Source organism: Crocodylus porosus, unplaced genomic scaffold, assembly GCF_001723895.1.
Source record: "Crocodylus porosus isolate Cpor-Errol unplaced genomic scaffold, CroPor_comp1, whole genome shotgun sequence".
Taxonomy (NCBI): domain Eukaryota; kingdom Metazoa; phylum Chordata; order Crocodylia; family Crocodylidae; genus Crocodylus; species Crocodylus porosus.
In genome coordinates, this window is record NW_017728951.1 from 3,417,466 (window position 1) to 3,441,433 (window position 23,968).

Sequence of the window (23,968 nt, forward strand, 5' to 3'; positions counted from 1 at the left end):
ACTTTCTGCTCAAGTGACATTACTAGTCTGCAATTACCTTTCCCTGGTTTTGTACTTGAGACAATAATAAAATCCCCATTTCCCTGAGCTTTGATTTAGGCTAAAATATCATGGAGTTTGTTAGTAGTGAAAGACTGATACCTAACCAGGCACTCATCTTGACAAATAAAGTTAGCTTTGATCCTTGCTTTTGTGTTAAGCAATGCCTTTTTCTTTCTAGGAACAGGTTGTTACATGAGACTGCTAAATGTGTTTCTAATACATTTTTCATTATGCGGAGGCAATTCATTCCACCGAGGGCCTGCCATATTCACATCCCAATTCATGTTGGCTCTCTACAGGAGTTCCAAATACTGCATTTTGGGTTCATCAATCTAGAAAGGAGGAAATAGGTCAGGGAAGTACTTTAATACCTGTGGGAATGTAGAGCAAGCAACTCAGAGAATAGGCTCTTTAAATAAAAGAAACTATCCACGCTCCCTCAGTTTCTCAATGGAATTTTAAGGAGAAACAGCATGAGTAATTTATACTTGACAGTTCTATAAAAATGAGCAGGGAATTTAGTATGAGAAGTTCTAGTCCTTGTAAAAATGATACAGGATTTTCCTTCCTGTATTCTGCTAGAAAGGACTCTTAATAAGCTTCAAGGAGATTAAGCCTCTCTCACATATTCCTTTGAGGATTTTTAAGTATAGTTACAGTGTATGAGAGTTGCACATTCTCTGAAGAAAACATTGCATATTGCTGATCTAGGAATACTGGAAGCATTAAATGAATTTTCTGTTCTCTTGTATTGTGATATCTGTGTGGCACACAGCAAAATCCACAGGAGGCACCACTGTTTTCTGCAAAATGAAAAAGAAAATAATTTTATAGTGCAAGTGAACTACTATCATAAACAAATTGTAACAATTTAATATGTTTATTGAAAGCTAAATTTTCCTGCATTTTCAGCAGGCTGTTGTGCCCTTTGGGATCTATTGTATAGCTCAAACAACCAGCTAGCTGTCCCCTCTAGCAATAAAATGTTAATAGACTAAAACTTTTGGATTTCATTACTGCAACAGTGATGCAATTTAATTTTATAAGATGCTATCAATAATACATATAAGTATTGTACAACATAATATGATGATTTTAATTCCTATAAGCAAGTCTGAAGGAGGAGTAAATGAAGTACCAAACTGTGTAGGTATGAACATTGATTCCTGTTAAATTCTTCATGCTAAGAAAAGGTCCATCCTTAAATAGGTATGCATCTTTTTTCCCCTTATTCTAGCCATATTAATGAAGCAATCATTCTAAAAGTGTTCCCTCCCCTCCCCCACCCCATGCTTCAAAAACCACCATGCTCTTGAAAGTCAGTTAATTGTGTAGGAAATTGTGATGTAAAAGCATCAAATTTCAATAGATTCTAAATCTGCCCTGAGGATACATTCAAATATAGCTTGATAAATAAGACATATTTTTACACTGGCCAGTGAACTTTTCTTTCATGATGATTCAATACAGGCATGCTATGGACTTGTCACTTTGGAAAATCACAAGGATAATGCTAAACAGATTCCTAAAATTATTTCACCACTAGAGGGATGTGATTCTTAATGATAGACAAGAAACTTACAGCAACTAGTAGTCTGAAATTATATATTAATTCAGCCTGAAATATCAGCATAATCTTTTCCTAAATATATATGCCCAGCATCAACAATTTTTTTCACTTAACTACATAGGATAAACATCCCTCTGACATGCCCTGTGTTTGCAGTCTTCTGTGTTGACGGAGCACAAAGGGGCCATGGTTTACCCCAGCTTTGAGCTAATAGCTGGTCTATGATGCAGGGAACGGATGGGGAGGACAGCTTTCCATATCCAGCACAGGTTACTGGTGTCCCTCATTTCCACCTATTTCTTTACACATGCTACGTGCTATGCTTTGCCACATGCCACACACAGATGCTGTCTGTGCCACTTGTGCTACAGGTTGGCCATCTCCGAGTATATGCTAAAATCAGTCTAATAATATCAGTTAGATGTGTGGGGCTTTTTTGGTGATCTGTCTATACTTGTAGAAGCCCTCCTGTATTCATGACTAGGCAGTATAAGAATGCTTTTACCAAAGAAGCTGAGGCTGCTTCCCAAATCAGTAACCCGTCTCTGCCTGGTCAAAACCTAATTTGCAGAAACAGAACCGAATTTGGCAACACCTCAGGAGAAATTTGGGGCCTTAATCTCCGTTTATGTAAATCGGCACAGCTTAGCTGAAGTTAATAGAGCCTTACAGTTTTATGCCACTGGATGATATAGTTCACAGTTTACATGCTGAATTTTTTTTTTAAATTCTGAATTTCACACCTCTACACATACCTATTGTAGACACTGGGCACTTCCATACAAGATGCTACTGCACAGTAGCTCAGTAGTGCCTGCACAAGTAGCATCGGCAGGCACTAACCATGATGCAACAGTATTGCATAGTAGTAACAAGCTACTGTACAATAGCGTCTGAAAAAAACCTGTGAGGCAACAGTACTGTGCAGTAATGCCGGTTACTGTGCAGTCCACCATTCATGTAGACATGGCAAGTCTCCTACTGAGTTACTAGAGTGACTGGTAGGGCTCTGTATGGCTGATAGGGATGTGTGAAGCTTCAGTCACTGATTCAATCTGGAGGAGATTCAGCCTGATTCGGCGGCCAAATCTCCAAATCTGAATTGAACTGGAAGACCCATTAAAGGGTCTGAACTGAATCCAAATCAATTTTCCAAATCAATTCAGAAAAGATTTGGAGCAGTTTGGAGATTCAGATCCGCCGGGGAGAGGCAGGAACAGCCAGGCAGCTGCAGGTTCTTCCACACTTCCTCGGGCTGAGCCTGCCTCTCCCCAGGGGAGTGGAGCTGCGGGAGAAGCCCCCATGGATGCCTGGCCTGGACCCATCCCCCCAGCACTTAAAAATAAACCAAAAAACTCCACACTTCCACACTCACCAGCTGCAGCAGTGGGGATTGGGGCCTCTGGGCACTTGTGGCAGCTGTCCCCCCACCCCTCCCCATGCAGTGCAGAGCAGTAGGGGGCAGCAGGGATCACCCCCACACCTGGCAGCCATTAGGACTGAGCACTACCAGGCTCTGACTGCTGGAGCTGCCCCAGCTCCCAGACAGTGTGATGCCCTGCCAAGCTGCACTGCACCCATGCGATACGATAGCTGCTGCATGGGTGCCAGGCAGGGAAGAGATCCTCACTGCCCCATGCTGCATGGGGGGTACTGCCATGAGCCCCCAGAGGACCCAATCACTGCTACAGCCCCTGGATTTGAGGTTTTTGGGGTTTTTTTCCAAAGTGCCAGGAGGCTGAGGATGGGTGGGGGATGGAGCTGGGCAGGGCAGGCATGGGGGATTCTTGCATGGCTCCCACCACCAGGGCAGAGGCAGTCACAGCCAGAGGAGCCACAGGAGAAGCCCCTATAGCTGCCCTGCCCAGCCCCATCCCCTGCCTAGTCCCAGCCTCCTGGCACATTAAAAAAACAAAAAGTACCACACTCACCAGCTGCAGCAGTGGGCGTTGGGGTATCTAGGTGCTTGTGCATCCAGTACTAGGCACCACACTTCAAAAGGGATGTGGCCAGCCTGGAGAGGGTTCAGAGGAGGGCCACCCACTTGGTGAGAGGGCAGCAGGACAGGCCCTATGAGGAGAGACTGAGGGACCTGAACCTGTTCAACCTCAGCAAGAGGAGGCTGAGGGGGGACCTAGTGGCTGTCTACAAACTCATCGGGGCAATCAACAGCAGATAGGTAGAGCCCTTTTCTCCCCAGCACCACCTGGGGTGATGAGGAACAATGGTAATAAGCTGATGGAGAACAGGTTTAGGTTAGAAATCAGAGGGCAATTTTTACAATTAGGGTGGCCAAAATCTGGAACCAACTTCCCAGGGAAGTGGTCCTCACCCCTGCCTTAGGCAAATTCAAAAGGAGGCTGGCTGATCACCTGTCTGGGGTCTTGTGAACCCAGCATTTATTCCTGCCTGTGGCAGGGGGTCAGGCTAGATGATCTGTTTAGGTCCCTTCTGACCCTAGCTACTATAAAACTCTGCTGTCTGGGAGCTGGGGTGGCTCCAGCAGTCATCTGGAGCTCAGCAGCACTGAGCCTGAGCAGCCCCAGCTCCCAGACAGTGTGCGCACCCTGCCAAGCTGCACTGCACCCATGCCATGGGGAAGCTACCATGTGGGTGCCAGGTGTGGGGGGTGATTTCCGCTGTCCCATGCTGCAGGGAGCCATTTTTTTTTTTTTTTTTTTTTTTTTTTTAAGTGCCAGGAGGCTGAGCCAGGCAGAGGATGGAGCCAGGCACGGCAGCCATGGGGGCTTCTTCAGCAGCTTCCCACACTGAAGCAGATGCAGGCACAGCTGGAGGAGCCATGGAAGAACCTGCAACTGCCCGGCTGTGCCTGCCTCTCCCTGGCTGATCCAAATTTCTGAATCAGCACCAAATCTCCGATTCTGATTTGGCCATATTAAATGGGGACGGTGATTTGAATCACCTAATTGAATCACTGACCTTCGAATAAGCCAAATCTGAATCATATATTTCCCTATTCATACAGGCCTACAGCAGAGGACAAATTCACATATTTTTAGAGCTAGACAAAAAAAACCTAAAAGATATAGTATATAAATTCTAGTATGTGCACCTTCACTGTGTAAAACAAGTATTTCAAGCACATAGCACTTACTATCACCTAAAAGAGTTTTTATAAGGACTATGAGGTGTGAAGTATTCTGTGGAATTCTGGGTCCAAAAATAAAAGCACTCTTTATAAGCATGTTCTCTAAACCATTCTGATGTGAAGACTTGACTTTTCAAATTTGAAGCTGATGTGCTACGTTGTGACATCTGAAATCAGATTTTAACATGACATGACAGACCTAACCTGACAGGATGCATCAGCTGAAGATGCTGCAGCTGAAGACTTAAAAATGTTTTTGCCACCCTCCGCACTACAGTTTTGAAAAAAAAGCACCACTTAAAAATGAAATAAAATCAAGTGCTTACTATCTCATTCTTCGCTCAATTTAACGAGTTAGGTAGATCACCGAAAAACGTTAAATGTTTCAGTATAAAGACATTACCATTTTTCTTTCATTTTATAATGTATATTACCATTTCAAATCCCAGAGATCATATACAAGATGGTCTCCATTTTCTTCAGGGAAACATTCCTAAATGGCTTGAGAATTGTAAAAACTGACAAATGAGAAGTTTGGGAGACTGAAGTGTAAAGTCATGTATCCATTTCCATCTGTTTCGTATTATCAATTAGTATGATTAATTTTTAAATTATAACTGTGTTAGGTACATTGCGGAAATCCACACAGAAGAGACAAAAGAGATGTTTCTGCTCTGAAGAGCTTATGATCTGAACAATTAACAGCACAGGGGAGGAGAATGTGACACATTCAAAGAAGGGTGAGGAAAGATTCAGATCACAGATATATGATTCCTCAGTTTAGGCACATTGAGACAAAGAGAGCTAATGAAGAATGTAAACTAATCACCATTAAAAACATAGCTTGTCTTGTGCTATGTTACTTTTCCTTACACCCACGCTACTGATAATAAAAAGGAGTCTAATAAAATTTCAATGCCAAGGAGTCTGAAGAAAGTTATTTAAAATCGAAGTGCCAAATACTGTAACTTACACCTATTAAACCTTTTTATGTTTCCTTATTACACTGGCATGGGCTCCACTGGATACTAGAAGACCATTTGCAAATAAGTCAAAGGGAATATAAAGATATTTATACCAGCCTCAGCACGGTACTTTGAGCAGAACATGGAGGTAACCAAAGCTAACAGTATCTAATTTGTAGCTCCTACTCCACTGCTTCTGAATTTGAGCCAGACCACATAGAACAGAGGGTCCCATTTTTAAAGTACAGTCAGTATTCACTCACCTTTGATGTAAAGAAACCCTTTACAAGGCTACTGCATGTCATTTTCCAAGGCCTCCTGTTCTTTGCCTTGGAACCATAAACACTAAAGAATTTACTAATTCTCAAAAGTGAATTAATTAGCAAGAAAGTAAAATGAAAATAAAAGCCTTCAGGCCAGGTCTCTTTTTTTTTTTTGTGCAGGTTCAAGTATTACCATAGGCTACCAACAGCAGATGGCAATTACTACATTATGCTTAAAGAAACAGTGAATTATAGACACACTAACCACTAGATATTATTGAAATTGGTCAAATATGTGAAAATGCATAGTTCAAGGCTTAGAAAGGGTTAAATTAATCTCAACCCAATCACCTACTGCAATAAACAAAGCATTTTCAACTCCCAAGCTTGCTCCAGAGAGTGAAGGTGAAGGCACTGGATGGCCCTGGATCAAAACATTGTGGACACACCCAGACAAGCATGCATGTGCCTCTTGCAGCATCTCAGACCAGATGTGGAGAGTGGCAGGGGTGTGTGGGGGGAATGTGGGCTGTGTGAGGATTGGTGGGAGTGTAGGGGGGTGTGCAGTGTGTGGGGAGGATGTGGGGCTTGATGGAGGGCTTGAAGGGGAGCCGCCAGGTGGCCGCCCCCCCCCCCTTCCCATGGCACACATCCCCTGGCCCCAGGCTGTGCCCATGGTCTGTGAGGGAAGAATGGGCCCAGCCCAACTCAACCCAACCCAGCATGGCATGACACACTAGCATGCCTTTGGACAGGACCAGGACCATCCAACCTGAACCGTTTCTCTAACAATTTGTGGCAATTATTCCTAGTAACCCCGGGTGGTGCCCAGGGGAACAGAGCCTCCCCCAATTCCTGCTGGTTCCCCCCTGGTGAGTTTGTAAATGCCTACCAGATCCCCTCACACCTACCTACACACTCCAAACTCCCCCACATCCCCTCACACCCTTTCCCATTCCCCTGCTGCAAACTTCACATCCCCCTATCACACACCCAACATACCCAGCTACCAGACAGGATGAGATCTGCTGGCAGGAGCTGTGGCTACAGGGTAGCTGTCCCCATATCCTGGTTAGTAAAGGGGTCATGTTGAGCTCTAATTTTTCTATAAGAAAACCAAAAGTAAACATTAAAACATATGGATATTTATAATTTATTTTATTATGATGAGAGAGACACTGGTAGGCTTCCAAATTGTTTTAATTGTGGACATAGATTTAGGGGTAATTTAAGAATGAATCTGGGATTTTTTTAACAGAGAATTTGCAGTTTTAAAATAGGCAACAGAAGAATTCCTGCTAATGAGTCAAGGGGCAGGACCCAGGCAGAGGAGCCTGCTCAGGGCTGGCACCCAGGACCCAGCTGGAGGGCAAACGAGGTGGCTGATCTCCTGGCCATTTGGGGCAAAAAGGACATGCTTCAACAGTTCCAAGCAGGCCACCACACTGAACCCATCTTCCAGGCAATAGCTGCCCAGATGGGAGGGTGGGGGACACATGGCTGCAGTGATGCACAAAGGGCAACTGTGCAGCCACAGCCCACTGGCAGCTGACCCAGAGGTGCAGACACCTCTGCTGCAGTGTCCATGCCACATCCCAGGTGACTGTGAGGTCCTCATCCAGGTCTGGCAGGCATGCATCCTTGGGACCACACTGTCACAGGAGGGAACAGGTCATAGCCAGGAGCAGCCCCCACTGCCAGACTGGTGCAGTGAGCAGAGGGTGCAGGAAATTCTAGGTTAGGGCTGCTTCAGCAGTCCAGCTGGCACAAGGGGCTAGTGTCCCCAGATAACAATTGGCCAGGTCCCAAAGCTCTTGAGCTGCTTGTCAGGGAAGGTTTTTATACTGCTGAGGGGCCCCAGGTTCTAGCTCCCCCTGGCTGCAGATCTGGGAAAAGCTGGGCCAAGGCATTTTGCCCCAAGTGGCACAACTTGCCCCATATCAAAGTGCATGTTCAGGCACATGCGCTGAGGCAAATAAAATCTTGCATAAATTTGTACTGCTCTTATTTTAGCTGCTGCAAGCACACATGGCAACATGTGTGGACACACCCTGCAAGTCCATAAGGTTCCACAGCTTGGAACCACAGAATGATGGATCTTGCCTTAATCAACTATATGTGAAAAGGAGGCAAGGAAGATGAATGACAGTCACAGTGCTTAGTGTTTGTTATATACTACAGCAAGTAGTTCACTTTGGAGTTCAGTGCTCCAGTTGATTTTCTTCCATTGTGAGGAAAAAATGTCTTTGACTAATATACTAGTGTTTTAAGGGATAGAGGACAATGAAGGAAGTCTTTAAGTTGCCTTTTAAAATTATTTCCATAGCCTACCAGCTTCCTTCTCCAGTGTAGTGCAATTTAAAACCTAACTAGGAAAACCTTGTAAGCATTTCAAACTCTAGTCCCAAAGAGATTTTTTATTATATATTTTGCTATTTTTCCCACCTCAAAAACTATAATTAGTACAGGAGATTTAGAACATGATTCCTGTTAATAATATACTGGTAAGCCTGACCTCATATTAATTAACTGTTGTACAGTGTCTTGTATAATAATAGAAGACAATCTAGAGAATAAGTAATTAACCTTCAAGCTATCAGAGACACCTATAGGCATCAACCCACCACATGAATCTATGAGTGTGGAAATTTAACAAGTGCCTCAGTTTTCATAATCTCCCATTTAACACCCATTCACACAGAAGTTGTTTCAATATACAAGAAATAGCTACTGGATATATGGGGAGATGGTATGAAAGGAGAGCAGAGTATAGTTCCCCCCTCTACTATCATTGTTGCCACCATCATCAGGGGAAAGGTTCCATCTTAAAGAATATATTTCAGGTGTTGGGTTTATTTTCTCTGACATATATGGAGTAAACATTTTACATGAGCAAAAAGTTGCAGGCTGTGTAAAACACAGTCTAGCCATAGCCCACAAAAGTAAGAAAAATAAAATCAGGGGGGTTTTTTTGGTTTTTTTTTAAGTAATTTGACAGAAAGTACTCAAAGAGAACAAGAAGCCCCTTCTAACTTTAGCTCAAAACTTAGAATTAGTGTGACCGTAGACTTGGAGCTCTGTGGTAGCCATGCTCATCCAGGAAATATGTGAAAAGTAAAAGGATTTTTATTGGACCAAATGCATGGGTGGAAGAGATGTTAGACAAGATTTCAAGCACAAAGGTCTGAGAAGGTGTTCTGGCTGAAGTGTTCTGAAAATGGGGACTTCTGTGCCCACAGCTCATCTAATCTCTCTGTCAACTATACAGTGGGTCCAATAAAATACATCACCAAAAAAGCATAGCTCCTCAATCACAACTGCGTGATTGCAGTTATACCATTCTCAACACTCAGGTATTTGAATGGCTTTTTAAAATAAACTCAAGTAAAACATCAGGGTTTCTGAGCCTGCTGTGGCTCCTTTGTGCCTTTCCAGTAGCTGAGAAGCAGCTTTAAGCAGTTAGTTAGGGATTTTTTCTCACATGGGAGGAGACCTTTGGTGGCACAGAACCAGCCTTTCACTACCCACTTCTACAGTCCTCTGACTCAGTAGGAATGTTGGATCATGGCCAGAAAGGATCTGTAGAAATTTTTCTCACTCACTCTCTCACACAAATATTTCTCACTCAACACTGGCTGGCATTAGCACTTGTCTGAGAGCAATATTAGCTGGTTCAAGTGACAGTAAGCTAACAGCTGCTCTAAAGTGAACCAAAGAAAGAACTGGCCTCTGGCCAAACTCAGGGTTGGGACTAAACCTGGAAGGTGGAATAGAGCTACTTTTTGCCTTTCTTTCAAATCCTGCACAACTCAGGGGCTGGACAGACCACAGAATGAAGCTGTGCAACCAATTCTAAAGCCTTCTTTTCAGTAAGCCATCACTTTCCCAAATATTTTTCTCTCTGAATGTTCTAGTATTTGATCTTCAGCTCCAAAAAATGTAGTAACATGGTTCATTTTTCCTCTAAGTGTCCCAGTAGAATCTAACCATTGTGTTGGACTATTCCAACTTCCAACTGGGAAGCTAGATGAAACTGAAATCAGGAAAGCCTGTGTATTGACTCCAGATGACTGATCAAATGGAATTCACAACTTCTATGAAGTAGATGTAAAGTTCCTTGTGAAAAATAAAAATGGATCCTGAGGCCCTGAAGAGGCTATCAGACTTCAGCTGGCTGGGACTTCATAGAAGAGGCCATACTACAACCTGTTATCAAAATGAAAAAAAGGGTCAGATCCTCGGTCAGCATAAATTCTCAATGCTACATTTCAGTGATAGCCCAGCACATTATGATCTTCTCTCCCCACCATACACTCACCATATCTGGTCAGAAATAGTATGTAATGACAACTCCATCTCCAGTTAAAGACAATGTAGAGCATTGGATCTTCAGCAGGTCTACAAATCACAGTATTGGTCAGATCATCAGCTCTACTGGCTACAATATGCTGAAACAGGCACCTGAAAATTATCAGATTGTTTATTTGCCCTAGCCAGACCTTCATGGAACTATTCAAGGTCATGAGTCTTTATCACAAGACAGCTTGAAATCAATAGCTTTATATACTCAAAACTGAAATTGCCCAGCAGCAGTACCCACAAACGCCCCACACTGTTCCACATTTGTTACTGACCTCCCCCATTTAGGAGTGGTGTTGCCACATCTATATGATGCCAAAAGAGACTAGTCAGTACTGCTGAATGACAAAGCTAATAAGGAATGCAGCACCAGTCAGGAGCACGGTATGCCCAGAATAATCCAGCATATAAGAGGACACAGTAAATTTGTGATCCAGACATGGCTCGTGTGATCTATTCTAAGAGAACCATTTGTTAAGTTCTCCATCCTTTTGAGATGTACTAAGTATCCACATGCTTGGTAATCATGGCCAAACTTCCCTGGGTTAGAATTTCAACTAGTATGAACTGACATGGCTGCACTGAAGGAAGCAGGATGAGTCCTACAGGAAACAACCCCACAGGCAATTTACACAGCACTCCACAGAGGGGACTTTTGGAGAAGAGCGGAGGTGGAACCAGCAGATCCACTCCCTTTAGCCACTAGCTTTTTTGCCACAGAAAGCAAAAGAGAGAGGCAGTTTCTGAGCACTGACCTGCAGTAGCTACTATGCGGTGATTCTACTGATGCTTCCCAGCCTGTGAGGGATTATTTCTTTCCCATCCCCATCTCTTTAAAACACATTTGTGCAGACTGCTGTTACATGGGGTGTTAACTGTCATATGGATTTGGCTCACTGGAGAGAGTTCATGAACTTAAGCAATAACACTGTCATACACGTATTTGCATGTGTTTACAAAGTTTATAAGACACCTATAAATCATTAAACTATTTATCACTTCATTGTATACATGAACAACTTTATAATTAATTCAAGAGTTCATTAAGAACATACATTTTCCTATAATACCAAGAATGTTTTCTCTCTTTCTTTTATTGTTTTCTCTTTCCTCAGTCCCACATCTCAAAACTTAAAAAAAAATACACATACACACAAGTGGTTGGATAAACTCTTCTGTAAAACAGGAGAAAATCAGATCCAATTAATTTTTTGGGGAGACAAGAGCATGCAATGAGGTAAATTTCAATCTGTTCTTTAATCCTTTGTATCAGATACAACGTGTAATGGCATGCTATAGTTGGGGGTGGTCCTGCTTAGGGGTTTGACCAGATGACCTCCTGAGGTCCCTTCAACCCTAATTTTCTATGATTCTATGATTTTTCTTAAAATCCAGGATTTTCCTCCATAAACAAACAGTTAACACTAGATCTATCCTTCTAAAGTAATAGATGCCTCATGAAGCAAAAAAAGATTGGATTTAGCTAATCTTTTTTAGGCACTGAATGAAATAAGCAAGTTTCACCTTCTCATTAATGGAAAATCAAATAATTCAGCAGAATTTCCATTGTGTACCACATATGGAGAGAATCTATCCTCACACATGTTAGTATGAATATTTTGACAGAGATGGTAGAAAATACGAAGGAACAACATTATTCACTAAAATATTTTGTTGATAAAATGTTTTGCTGGAGGGTGCAAATGTAACAACAGTGAAGCACTTCAAAGTCATTGCATTTTCCATGGTCACATCTGAGGCAGTATGGCCCTCTTTTGAAAGGTATGATTAGCCACATGCATTTTCACCTTCACCTTTTAAAGCACTGAAGTATATGGAGCATTTTAAACATTAGATACATTTATAATAGGGGTGAGCAAAATGGCAGATTCAGCCAGCAGCCAGACTCCATTTCCCAGCAACCCTGCCCACATGGCTGCAGCCAATCTCCAGGGAGACCCCAGCCATAGGTGTGCTGTGACAAACCCCACTCCTCACAAGCAGCATAAACACAAATGCCCAAATTTATTACACATAATAAAAGAAAACATCAAATATATTTTTAAAACACTATTAACTACAAAGCAAAATCTACAGATGGCACCCTCTTGGGGGGCTTCACCCATAGCCAGGCATTTGTGGCCCCCCAACAGGCAGTTTCAAGTGCCTCCACCCCTATACTTGCCCTTCAGCAATGCGCTGGGGTAGCGGGGGGCCTGCACCAAAGAGGTCCTATGAGCTGCTTCTTGAGTTCAGCGCCATGGGGAGCTGCTCAAGAGTGCCACTCCTTTGTTCCTCCTGAAGTGGTAGAGTGCCGACTCCACTTCCTCACGGTGGTTTTGAGGGTTTAACTGTGCCTTTTGTCAGCATATCGCACCCCAAAATTCCTAGTCCCAATCCCAGCTCTGCTGGGCAGAAAACTGCAAAATAATTTGAAGGAAAGGTCAGGCACATCTTGGCTTCAGCCTAAACTATAACTAGTGTCCAACCACGCATTTGATTGGGACAAACAACAAAAGGGACAAAAGAAGGCCCAGGCATATCTCACTGGGCCTGGACTAGGCAGCAAAAAGCTGGCCTGGCCTACACTGCACTGAGACCCGAATAAACAACAAGTAGTGCCAGGTCTTACCATGGCTCAAATCACATCAGGCTTTACCTGGGCCCAAATCTGCCAGCCAAATATATGGCTGAGGTTCAGCCACACAGCTAGGCTGAAATGCAATAGGTGTGAAACAGCAAAAGGGGCCCAGGCCTACGGCTGCAGCCTGGACATCCAGTCTCAACTATACCACTGAGCTGAGACACTACAATTACAAAACAGAGGGGGCCAGGCCCATGTGGCCAATAAATGCCAGGACCAATTTCTGGTCAATTTGCTCCAGGGATCAACAACCCCATTTAAGAAAAAAAAAGTGGCGGAAAGAGGAAGAAAATGGGAGTCTCGAACTCCAAGAGACTTTCTCACCCTGTACCTGAGGTTCTCCTGTCTCACAACTTTTTCTTGCCTCTCCAGTGAAGACAGAGGGAGAACCTCTGAAGAATCCTCTGCTTCCTCTAGCCAATGAGGCCAGAAGGTTTTACATATTTTGCCCAGATACAGGCCCCAGCTTGCCATGTGCTGAGCACATGGCCAGAAAAACAGGGGCCATCTTGCCCACATAAACATACATACACACACACACACACACACACACACAACATGCAATACACACCTAAAACTACACACTTTACCATACACAACCCAAGGGTGCAGATTGGTGTTACAAATTAAACTTTATTTAACTTAGAAAAGTATTCTATTTCAAAAGATACTGAAGAGACTTATGAACAGGGATCCAGGTTTTCCATTTCCCATGGAAAAATGGAGTAAACCACAGATTTTGTCTTTCACCAGAGGCAAACATGGAATTCTCATTTTACCAGAGAAACCCACAGATTTTGCTGTTTTGCAATAAGCTCCCTCCAGGCTGGCAGAGTTTCAGCCTGCAGGGAATTGGGAGGGAGCAGGAGGAAGACAGAAAGACAGGGGGTACCACGTGCATAGACATGTATTTGGTCCCAGGCAGCCTGCAGTGCAGCTCCAGCAGGTAAGTGTAGGGGGGAGAGGGGGATTGAGGCCCCCGTAGGGAGGGAGGGAGCTGGTCAGGGCTGCAGCTATTGCCCAGCTGGGCTGGGCTTGGGGCCCAGGGCTCCAGTGCATGGGTGCAGGGCTCCAGCAGGAAGCAGGACAGGGCCATGGGTGGCTCGTCTAGGGTGGCTCATCTGGGAGATGGGGAGTACTGGCTGCATGCTGCCACACACACTCCCATGCCGCCCAGATCCGTACCTGAGGCAGGCACAGGCTGCGGGCTCGAGCTCCCACCCTGCTTCCCTCCACCAGGGCCTGCAGAGCTGGCGGCTGACCTGGCATGGCTTGGGACAGCAGGGCTGCATGGGCATTCCTCACCGGTGCAAGCTCCTCACCCCCCCACCACGCTGCCATGGCAACACATCTCCAGCACCTGCTGCTGCTTTCAGATGTGGAGTCCCATGCTACTGCCTTCACTGAAGCCCCACATGCTAGAGGCGTGTCGCTGGGGCAGCAGGGTGGCAAGAAGTGGCAGGGAGGTTTTCCATACAGCTTCTCCTCTCCCTGCCACACCAGATCAGGGGGGGCGGGGGGAAGCAGGGTGGCAGGGAACAGCAGGCTTTTAAATTCTATTTATTGATAAATACTTGATATTTATTAATATTTGTGAATCACTCTGAGATGCTCAGATCAAAGATATTACAGTGTACAAATCAATTATTATGATGTTAGTCTTATACAAGCTGTGTTGTTCCTCCTCTCCACAGATTCAATGCACTGTGTTCCATGAATAATACAATCAATAAATATTTTTTGTTACGTGGGTGTCATTATAAAGTCCACAATTACTTTCTATGTACACTAAAGCTAACTTATTACAGATCTTCTGGGATAGATGTTATTTAAAACATATATTAGCTATAATAACATTGGTTAAAATTAAGAAGGTAGAATGAGTTCCTTAAATCAAACAGAATGTCACAGAAGAAAATCAGGGTTTGTTTTTTTTAAAATAGCTTGGTTTCCTGAATCAAGAATTTAGAATATTCTCCCCCAAATGCTCATCTTGGTGTACCCTATTACTCTCAGCTGCTTGTATATTTAGAAAAAAAAATCTTTTCTATTCTACTATTATCAAGGCATCATTAAAGTGTACAGCTCAGTAGACTGCAGAATTTTATGTCTATATCAGCCCTTCAAAGCTATTAGACAAAATGTGCTTTTTCTAAGTGCTCCTCATTTCTAAGTTTTTGTACAAAAAATATAGGAGGTGTTATTTTTTCTGTAAAATATAGGACCAGTGAAAATGCACATATGACCTATTCTTAACATGCCTCAGGGAAAAACACTGTAAATACAATATAAATTATAGCGTGATGATGGAAAAATTACAGTACCATATTAATTGGGCTAGGAGTTCAAAATTACTTCTGACATAAATGAAATGAAAAAGCAGTTGAAATAAAAAAGCAAACTTTTTTTCTCTAATGAGAAATTTAAAAATAAGTGCTTTTAAGTGACAAGACTTAAAAAGGGGCTCATCTGATTAAAGAGGCTGTGAATCATTTATAATGCTTTGTTTTGTACATCATTTAAATATTGTTTGGAGCCAAAGATTCACTTACAGCGAGATATATATTGTTCTGAACTTTATCATTTATCATTTTAAAATGACAACTATATGATACACTGCTGATTTTGGTGATGGAGGCTAAAATATTGGAAGATGTGCAGGTTTCATGGGTAAACTAACCAATTACTCTGCACTTTTATTATTGTTCTCATTCTTTTGCAGCTAAATTATAGTACAGGGAGTTTAGGTTAAAATTAATGAGAGATTGGAGTTGAGTAGCACGGACCAAGTCCATGAGGAATGTCAAAGATCCCCAAATCTTTCTCAAAGAGAAAAGTAAAGGAAAAAGAAAAGCACATACTATCAAGATGATACTTCTTATATGTATACAGACAATCCTTCCCCTATTGAAAGGTTTGCTAAACCACCTCCTCAGCACTAGCTCTCCACTCCCAGTGTCCATGTGTGCCTGAGTGAACTGGAGCTAGGGGAAGAGGTAATATAACGGCCCACAGTGGCAATGAAAACATGATTCCATGTTTTAGAATGTGCAATTCCAATAAACCCGCATGAGTTCTAGAGACAGCTATGGTCAGAAGGATTGATTTGCAAACTAGCTCAAATTGATCCATGGTACCACAGAGATAGAAAAGTGGTGCATGGTCAGAGCCAATCTAGAAGGAAACGGCAGTCTCCTGGATAACAGAGAATCTGTATAATGAGTGCTTTTCTTGGCCTTTCCTGTTGAGGGACAAAACAGTACCACTACAGGAGGGTGAGAGAGACATCTCCCAGAAAAAACCTTATAGAGTTTTCCATTTGCTTACTTCCCTTCTATTTATTCTTCCATAACACTATGAATTTCTTCTAAATGTGTTATAACTATATATGCAAGTGACAGATATTTAGAGAAAGAGGGGAATTAAACCACTTTAGTTATTCTATAATAAGAAAAACAATTACCATAAATGGCCTCCAGGCTATTTAGTCTGTCTTCCTATTGTCAAATGGCTTGTGCTGAAAACCCTAAAGCTTTTGAAATCAAGATATTTCTCTTTTTTTCTATTTATATTGGAAACATGGACATTTTCACTTAAAATTTGGGATTGCTCTCCTCACTGAAGACAAAACAAAAGATACATGTTTTACCGTAGCTTTGCATGCTAAGTATTTGATTATGGTCACTTGCAGAACTCCCTGAAATAATGCTGTGCAAGATAATCTATAAATGTGTATTACTAGTAATGACTAGCAATTAAGAATTTATAGGTATCATCATCTAAAAGGAGTCTTTTTTTAATACAAAACAGGTGGCATTCAAGCAGTAAAGTGGTCTCAATAGTGTCGCAAGGAAACCTTAGTCAAGCAGAGAAGTAGTGATGTTGCCACACCTGGCTCAACATAGTTTCTATAGCCATGTGATATTTTTATTGTGTCAGATTGTGCTTTCTGACTCAGAGCTGGAGCCATGAGCAAAGCCTTAAGGGAAGAAACTTATGCCAGATTTGGGGACAGGAGCATCTGGCAGAGTTGGAAAGAGGAACACAGAAAATTATCCAAGGAGACATTGGAGAGAAGCAGTTTTGGCTGTTGGTCTGTTTGTACAGGCTTGATTTGTGCTGCTAAATAGACTCTGACTAGCAGTGTATCTGCAGAAATGGCACATTTGTAAATAAAATAAAACTAGTTTAAGGGAATTATGCATTAAGCCTATCTGCTGTCCACTCATAAAAGAAGCAACTCACTTCCAAGTCCAAGATTCACTAATTACTTGGCACAGCTATGGTACTTTCCCCCCAGAGAGCTGGGCAAGTGATTAACAAGTCAGAGATATTTCAAGTGCTGTTCCATGAACACTGTTGATTACCAACCTTTGTTAAATTTATAAAATGAAGCTCTTCATTCCTTTCATCTGATTTTAAATACTTACAGCTGATTGTTATTGCTAAAATTCAGTCTGTTCTCTTCGTACAGTACATGCCATATGCAGAAGTTATACTATATAGTATATCTATACATCTACTTAGAAGGGTTTGTGAACTAGAAGTAATTGTTTTAATTAATTCTAGGCTAGAAAACAATTTTCTGCAGTTAGCAACCAGCACTGGTATTGAAAAAACCCTGTAAGTAACCCAATTGGATGAACACATATTTTCTCAACCAAAATAAATTTTTAAAAGGTCCTCACTCTTTACATCTATTCACTCCATTTCTATATGTAAGAATATATATTACAGGAAATTTTATTCATACAAACATTCTAAGTAAGTTTTTTGCTGTAACAACCTTTATATGCTGTAAATGAACCTTTATTTTATGGTATTGCTACTTTTAAATGTATTTTTCTTGTTTTAGAACAACTTCAGGGCAGTTGAACACAGCTTCCCTGCAAAGTCTCAAGATCTGCAGGTTGTGTTTACCAGGTGGTAATCAGATACCAAAGAAGAATTATCTAATTAACAAAGTTCACACAACAGGTGGCAAGAACTGTTGCATATCCTACAGAGTGGTTGGGCTTCAACTTGAATCAAGACTCTCAGTTTCCATCAGCAGTCACCATAGAAAAAGACATTAAAAAAGTATCTTTGTTGTATATTACTGTTGCCTAACTTCATATAGTCTCTTTCTTGGTGGAGGCAAAGTCCAGAAGCAAGCTCATTAAATAACTGAATCTGAATGTATTACTTCCTGGAAGAAAGTGCAAGATGAGATCTCCTGCTGCTGGTGGTGCTACTAATTCCAAATATAATATTGTTTTTCCTTCAAACAGTTATCATATCCACCTATTTTCAGCTTCCAGAGAGCAGGGATCTAACTCCTCTAAAAAAACCCCACACCTTCAGAAGGACTCTCCATACTACATGTTCCAACTCAGGAAGAACAGTAACCGTTACAGTGTTCACCTTAAGCTATTTTAAAATGTATCAGTTGCTTCCATCTGTTAAATCTCATCCTTTCTGTCAACATGTAAGAAAATACAAGAAACCCCTCTTCTCCCCCATCTGCTGCTGCATCGGTCCGCACCAGGCCAGGCCCTCTGCTCCCATCCCCCCACCCCCATGTTGAGCCCACTCCCCTCCCACGTCAGGCCTGGGACCAATCCTCCCCTTCCCCCACCAAGGCACACCCACTCCTTCCCCCCACCCCACACTGGTTTGGCCCTTCAGGCAGTGACAATGGAAGGGGGGGAGAGGCAAACCGAGGCCCCCCCACAGTGTCCCAACCCCGCTGCCACCCTCCCCCCCGTGCCATTGCCATCACTTCCAAGGAGCAAGGGGGGGTGAGGTCCACTCACCCCCCCTCTGCTCCATCGTTGCCACCTGCAGCGCTGGCCTCTCCCTGCCATTCTCCATTCCATTGCCATTGCCTCCAGGGCGCAGGGCAGCAGGGTGAGGCCCGCTCCATCCCCTGCGTCCCCGCCATCACGGCAGCGCATTCCCACCTGTTCAGATTTGTCTTTGCAATCTGATTGGCTGTTTGTCCAATAGAGCTTTAAATAAAAAGCTTTATGGACAGACAAACAGGTTAAGGCTTTTATAATATTAGAATTAACATGCAGTGCATCCTGCCAGGTACCCTCCACCCCAATTTTGTTTTTCTGGTGTGCCCATGCTCTGGCACCTTGCAGAGTACACATTGCAGTTTTTTCAGTACTCTGGCCAAAACTGTTGCCTACCCCTTGTTTACACTGTTTTTTTTTTCCAATTTACAATTGTTTTATATAGCTACCATAACTGATAAAATAATGTTTTTTTGGTTTTATGATTACCAAATGTTTTGATCTTGTTTTAATACATAGTCTGTTACCTATGTGTATGAAAAAAATTTCAGTGGTACTTAAGGCTGTATCATTTTAAATTGGTGGTACTCAATCTGTCAGAGTTTGGGAACCGCTGATTTAGGCTCTGAAATAAAAGTGATTTTTCATCTCCCTCCCCTCTCTCTTTTTCTCTTCATTTATGTTGTGGTAGATAACTGCCTCTGAAAATAAGGTCCCTTTTATCTAGGTTCTCAGTCCAGATTTCACTGATTAATATGAGATGCTCAAATTTGAACATGTTGACCCAATGAGCTGAGAATGAGCTTATGCACTTTAGCTTTTGAAAGAAATACTATCAATTTTTTCCCCCAGAAAAAAAGACATCACAGTATCCACTAATTAGCTTCTGATACCAAAATATGGTTCCCAAAAGTAATGTATTCACAGAGAATTCCTTCCTGAATCCTAGCAACATACACAACAGTAGTCTGTCTAGACACCTCAAAAGCAAAAAAGACTGCGTTTGACTACACTGCAAAACATTTCCAAAAATTCACCTTCAGATGTCATTGAGAATCTGTGGATGCTGAGCTAAGAAAAATGAGACCACAGTATGCTGCATTAAAGATCAGCCACCTAACTTTGGCAGCTGATGCTACATGCAAATATGGGAGTACCCAATGACTAATGTGGGCACAACTGTTAACCTTCCCCAATATATTCTAAAAATGAAATGTAGTCAGTCAGTATAATACCATGACTCTGGAATGGCATCAGTCCAAAATCAGATGAAAACTGATTAACATACTAAGCACAAAATAAAAGAAGCAACAAAAGAAGCATTGTCCCTTTGTGCAATGGTAAGTGAAAAAAGAAAAGTTACCACCTATGGTACAGGCTAGCAGAGCACAGGCCAGGCAGAAGCTAAATCAGGTAGGTCACCAGGTTTATTTACCAGAATTAATTACAAACATGGAGACATATCAGTCTGTGTCTGGACGCAAAAAGTAAAAAAGCAACCAGAAAGCCAAGGGAGGAGAAACAGTAAGAGAAGCAGGTATAAGCCTTATCCTGAAATGGTGAAAAAAAAAATCACTGGAAAAATAGAGTTAGGTTTCTGAACAAGAAAAGCCTCTCTTTCTATGTTTTTTTTTTCTTTTCTTTTCTTTTTTTTTTTTTTTTAAAGGAAAGGCTTTTATTTGCATTATTGTAAATAATCAGGGTTGCACCAAAGAACTACCTTACTTGTAACATCTATTTCTCCTGAAACAAACTGTCAAGGCTTTAATTATTGGCTAGCAGCTTAAGTCAAACACAGGTGAAGCTGGGATTAACAACAAGGTAACAATGGGAATGGGGATAATAAAATTGTGTGTGTGGAACTGGTGGTTAACAATTATCCTTGTTAAAAGCTTCAAACCTGTCTCACAAATATGTGGTTGCAGCAACAGATTCAAAGGGGGTGCAGCAGTGCAACTTTACCCGCCTTTTTGACTATGTAGCAGAAGCAGCAGCTGGGGACTTGAAAAATTTTCCTTAAAATGTGTCTCAGGTCAAATTAGCCAGATCTGAGGCAAATCTGTTTGAATCATCCAAGAACCACATGTTGCCCTGCTACCGGCAAGTATCCAGTACTTGAAGGAATCCACAGCATACATACAAGAGAAGGAATCCACAGCATATATACAAGCTGTCATGTATGTAAAAAGGGGCTGTCATCAGAGTCAAAGTATGTCTGATCAAGATGCAGGCTCCACTCTGAGGCTCTCTCTTAGGTGTCAGCAGTCTGGAGTGGGCATGCTGAGGCCCACAGCTCCCCTCCAGTAGGGTGCATGAGATGGGCTACTGGTGTGTGCCCTCTGTCCATGGTGGCCTCAGGGACCCTTCCCAGGGGATGGGGACCCCTCTCAGGGAGGAGAAGGAAGAACTGGGAGGGACGGGACAAAGGGAGGGACCCTTTGTTAATCTCAAGTCTCTGCTTTTGTATTCTCCTTTCCCCTTGAGGACTCCTGATGACTCTTTATCCGTGGCTATCTCTGTGGTCACACGTCCATGTAGCCTTCTGGGCTTTCTTCTAATTTGGTCTGTTCCCCCAAAACCAGGACTCAGGTCCCCTGCTCTCTGAGGCCTTGTTGCTGGTGTCACTTATCTTGTGTTATGGGACAGTATGGTACATACTTCTTTGGTTCCTGGGCTGTATTCTAGACTGTGTCCTTTTTGTGCTAGACAACCTATCTGCTTTGAAGGTTGTGATCTCATGCTATGGCATGCCCCCCTTAATTCTCAGGCTGTGTCCACCCGTTGGCCTTCTTATGCTCGACAACCCTTCTGCTTTCAGGGCCATAAGAAGCTGTGTGTGCCTCTCCCAAGCTCTTTAGAAATCTAGTTAACCCAAGCTGCCCATCTTGAGCCCTTACAATGCATATATCTATACCTATAAGCTAATTCTCAAAAAAAAGGCCTTTAAATGCCACTTCTAAGCCAACACTCCAATGTCCCAAGCCAACCTGGAAGCAGGAATGGGTGGAGGCTCCAGAGGCAGTCCTGTGTCCTGCTCTAGCCACGCTGCATGAGGATCCAGGTTGCCAGATACAGCAGTAGTGGCAGCCATGGGTCCCTTCTCCCACACCTGCTCTTGGGCAGGTGGAGAACATCAAGAGGACTGAGCAGGGAAGAATGACCCACCCACTACTGCCACTTTCTCAGAGGTGCTGCTGAGCACAGAAGGGAAGGGAAAGCAGGTTTCATCCACCACTGTACCCCTCTGGATCTGCCACTGAGTGCGTAAGTTTGTGCAGTATTTATAGAAGACAGTCAAGCTGTATGTGTGTGATCTCTGAAAGATCTGAATCCCATCAGTCTAGATAACAAGAATCCCAAAATTGTGTTTCATGTATTTCCAATACCATTGAGATCCCTTTGAAATGAAAGTCAGCTTTATATCATCGTCATTTTGTTGTACATATAGTTTAGTGCTTTCTAAAGCATCTATATTCTATAAAGACTTCCTCGTGTATCTAGATTTGCATACACAACTGGAAACTGCATAGCAAAAACAGGAAATATTGCTCCTTTATTTGAGTACTCTATTTGAGTAAATATGGTACTTCAGTTGCAAAAAAATACGCAAATAAGTGGTTTTATTGTATTCACAGGCATAACAATATCAACATAGGGCCCTCCCCTGCCATGTCAAGTATACCTACCAAACACTCTGGGTAATGTGAGCAAAGGAAGTGAGTAACTATTTTATGAAGTGAAAATTTCATATTGTTCTGAAGAGAGTTCAAAGAACTTGCTTGGCCATTTTATTGTTGTCTAACATAATTAAAATGAGATTAGTTTATTATACACAGATATTTGAAGTATTTTTCCTGTATTACATATTGAGCTTTCAGCAGTTTCAATGATTATTTAGGATCCCTGCTGTCACTGTTCAATATGTTCTGCTATTGAAAGATATAATCCATATATAAACCATGCCATCAGCAAATTCGGCAACTTCTGAAACAACGCTTTATCAAAATTATTGATTTACACATAAATAACGGTGCTCTTGATGCGTGACCTTTATGTCACCCTGCTTTTTTTCTTCTCTCAGTTCAAAGCTTCTTGTTTTTTAAGCCAAACTCTCGTGTTTGGAGGCAAAAACTTCTTATTTGGAAATAAGAAGCCAGATGTTCATTATGCTAGATACAGTACAAATATAACAAAAAGTACATTTATGGCCCTAAGGGTGAAATCCCAGCTCCACTGAAATGGAAACGTTGCCATTGGCATCAATGGAGTCAGAATATCACCCTAAGATCATCCAGGAGTGTTTACATGGCAGAATGCAATACCCTGAAGATGCTCAAGCTAACTTTAAACTAGCTAGAGCCCTGAGGTCTCTACACTAAATTGCAGTATAGACATATGCCCAATTCAATATTCCTTATATATACTGTGTTAAAGTGGCATTGCTCTTCCAAAATTTGCTCTTCAAAATGCCCTTTGGCATTTGTGCCTTAGCTGTTATTTAAATGTGATTTGTAATATTTTATCTGTAATAGAAAACTGCATAAACACTTTTTCATTTCTTCAAAATATCAAGTGTATCATGAATATTTTACTAGACTTCCTTGTCTCATTTTCCTGTTGATACATAATGTCGTCTTCCTTGACCTACCTCAATACTTAGCACCTAGAAAGCAGGTTATGAATGTTTATTAGTTGATCCTCTCAGCAGCTTTAGGAGATATGTCATTATCCTCATCTTTAGATTTTCATGATTTTGACTCACTCACTGGGCACATCCAGATGAGTGCATATGTGCCTCTTGCCCTGCCTCAAACCCCTTTCAGGTGGGGCAAGAGGCATGTGCAGGAACAAAAAAATAGATATCCAGGGGTCTGAAAAAAAATGAACCAAAAAAAAGTGGGGTAGGGCACAGTCCTGGACCATGCACTGAAGCAACCAGAGACTGGGTCCTCCAGGGAGACGCTCTGGCTGCCGGATCATCTCCATGGTTGGCCTCTCGCCCTGGTGCTGAAACATGCAGCCGACCAAGCTGTGTTCAGCACCAGGGTTCCAGTGCTGATGAGTAAGGAGTCGGGGGGGCTGTAGGAGGGGACCAGGGTGGGACACCCACTGGCCCTGCCCACTCCCCCAGCCCCCTGATCCCTGCCCTGCCTGGTCCCATCCCCCACTTGCTCCCCAGTCCCCCTTGTCCCCTGCTAGCCCCCCAGACTCCCTCCAATCTGTGCCCAGCCAGGTC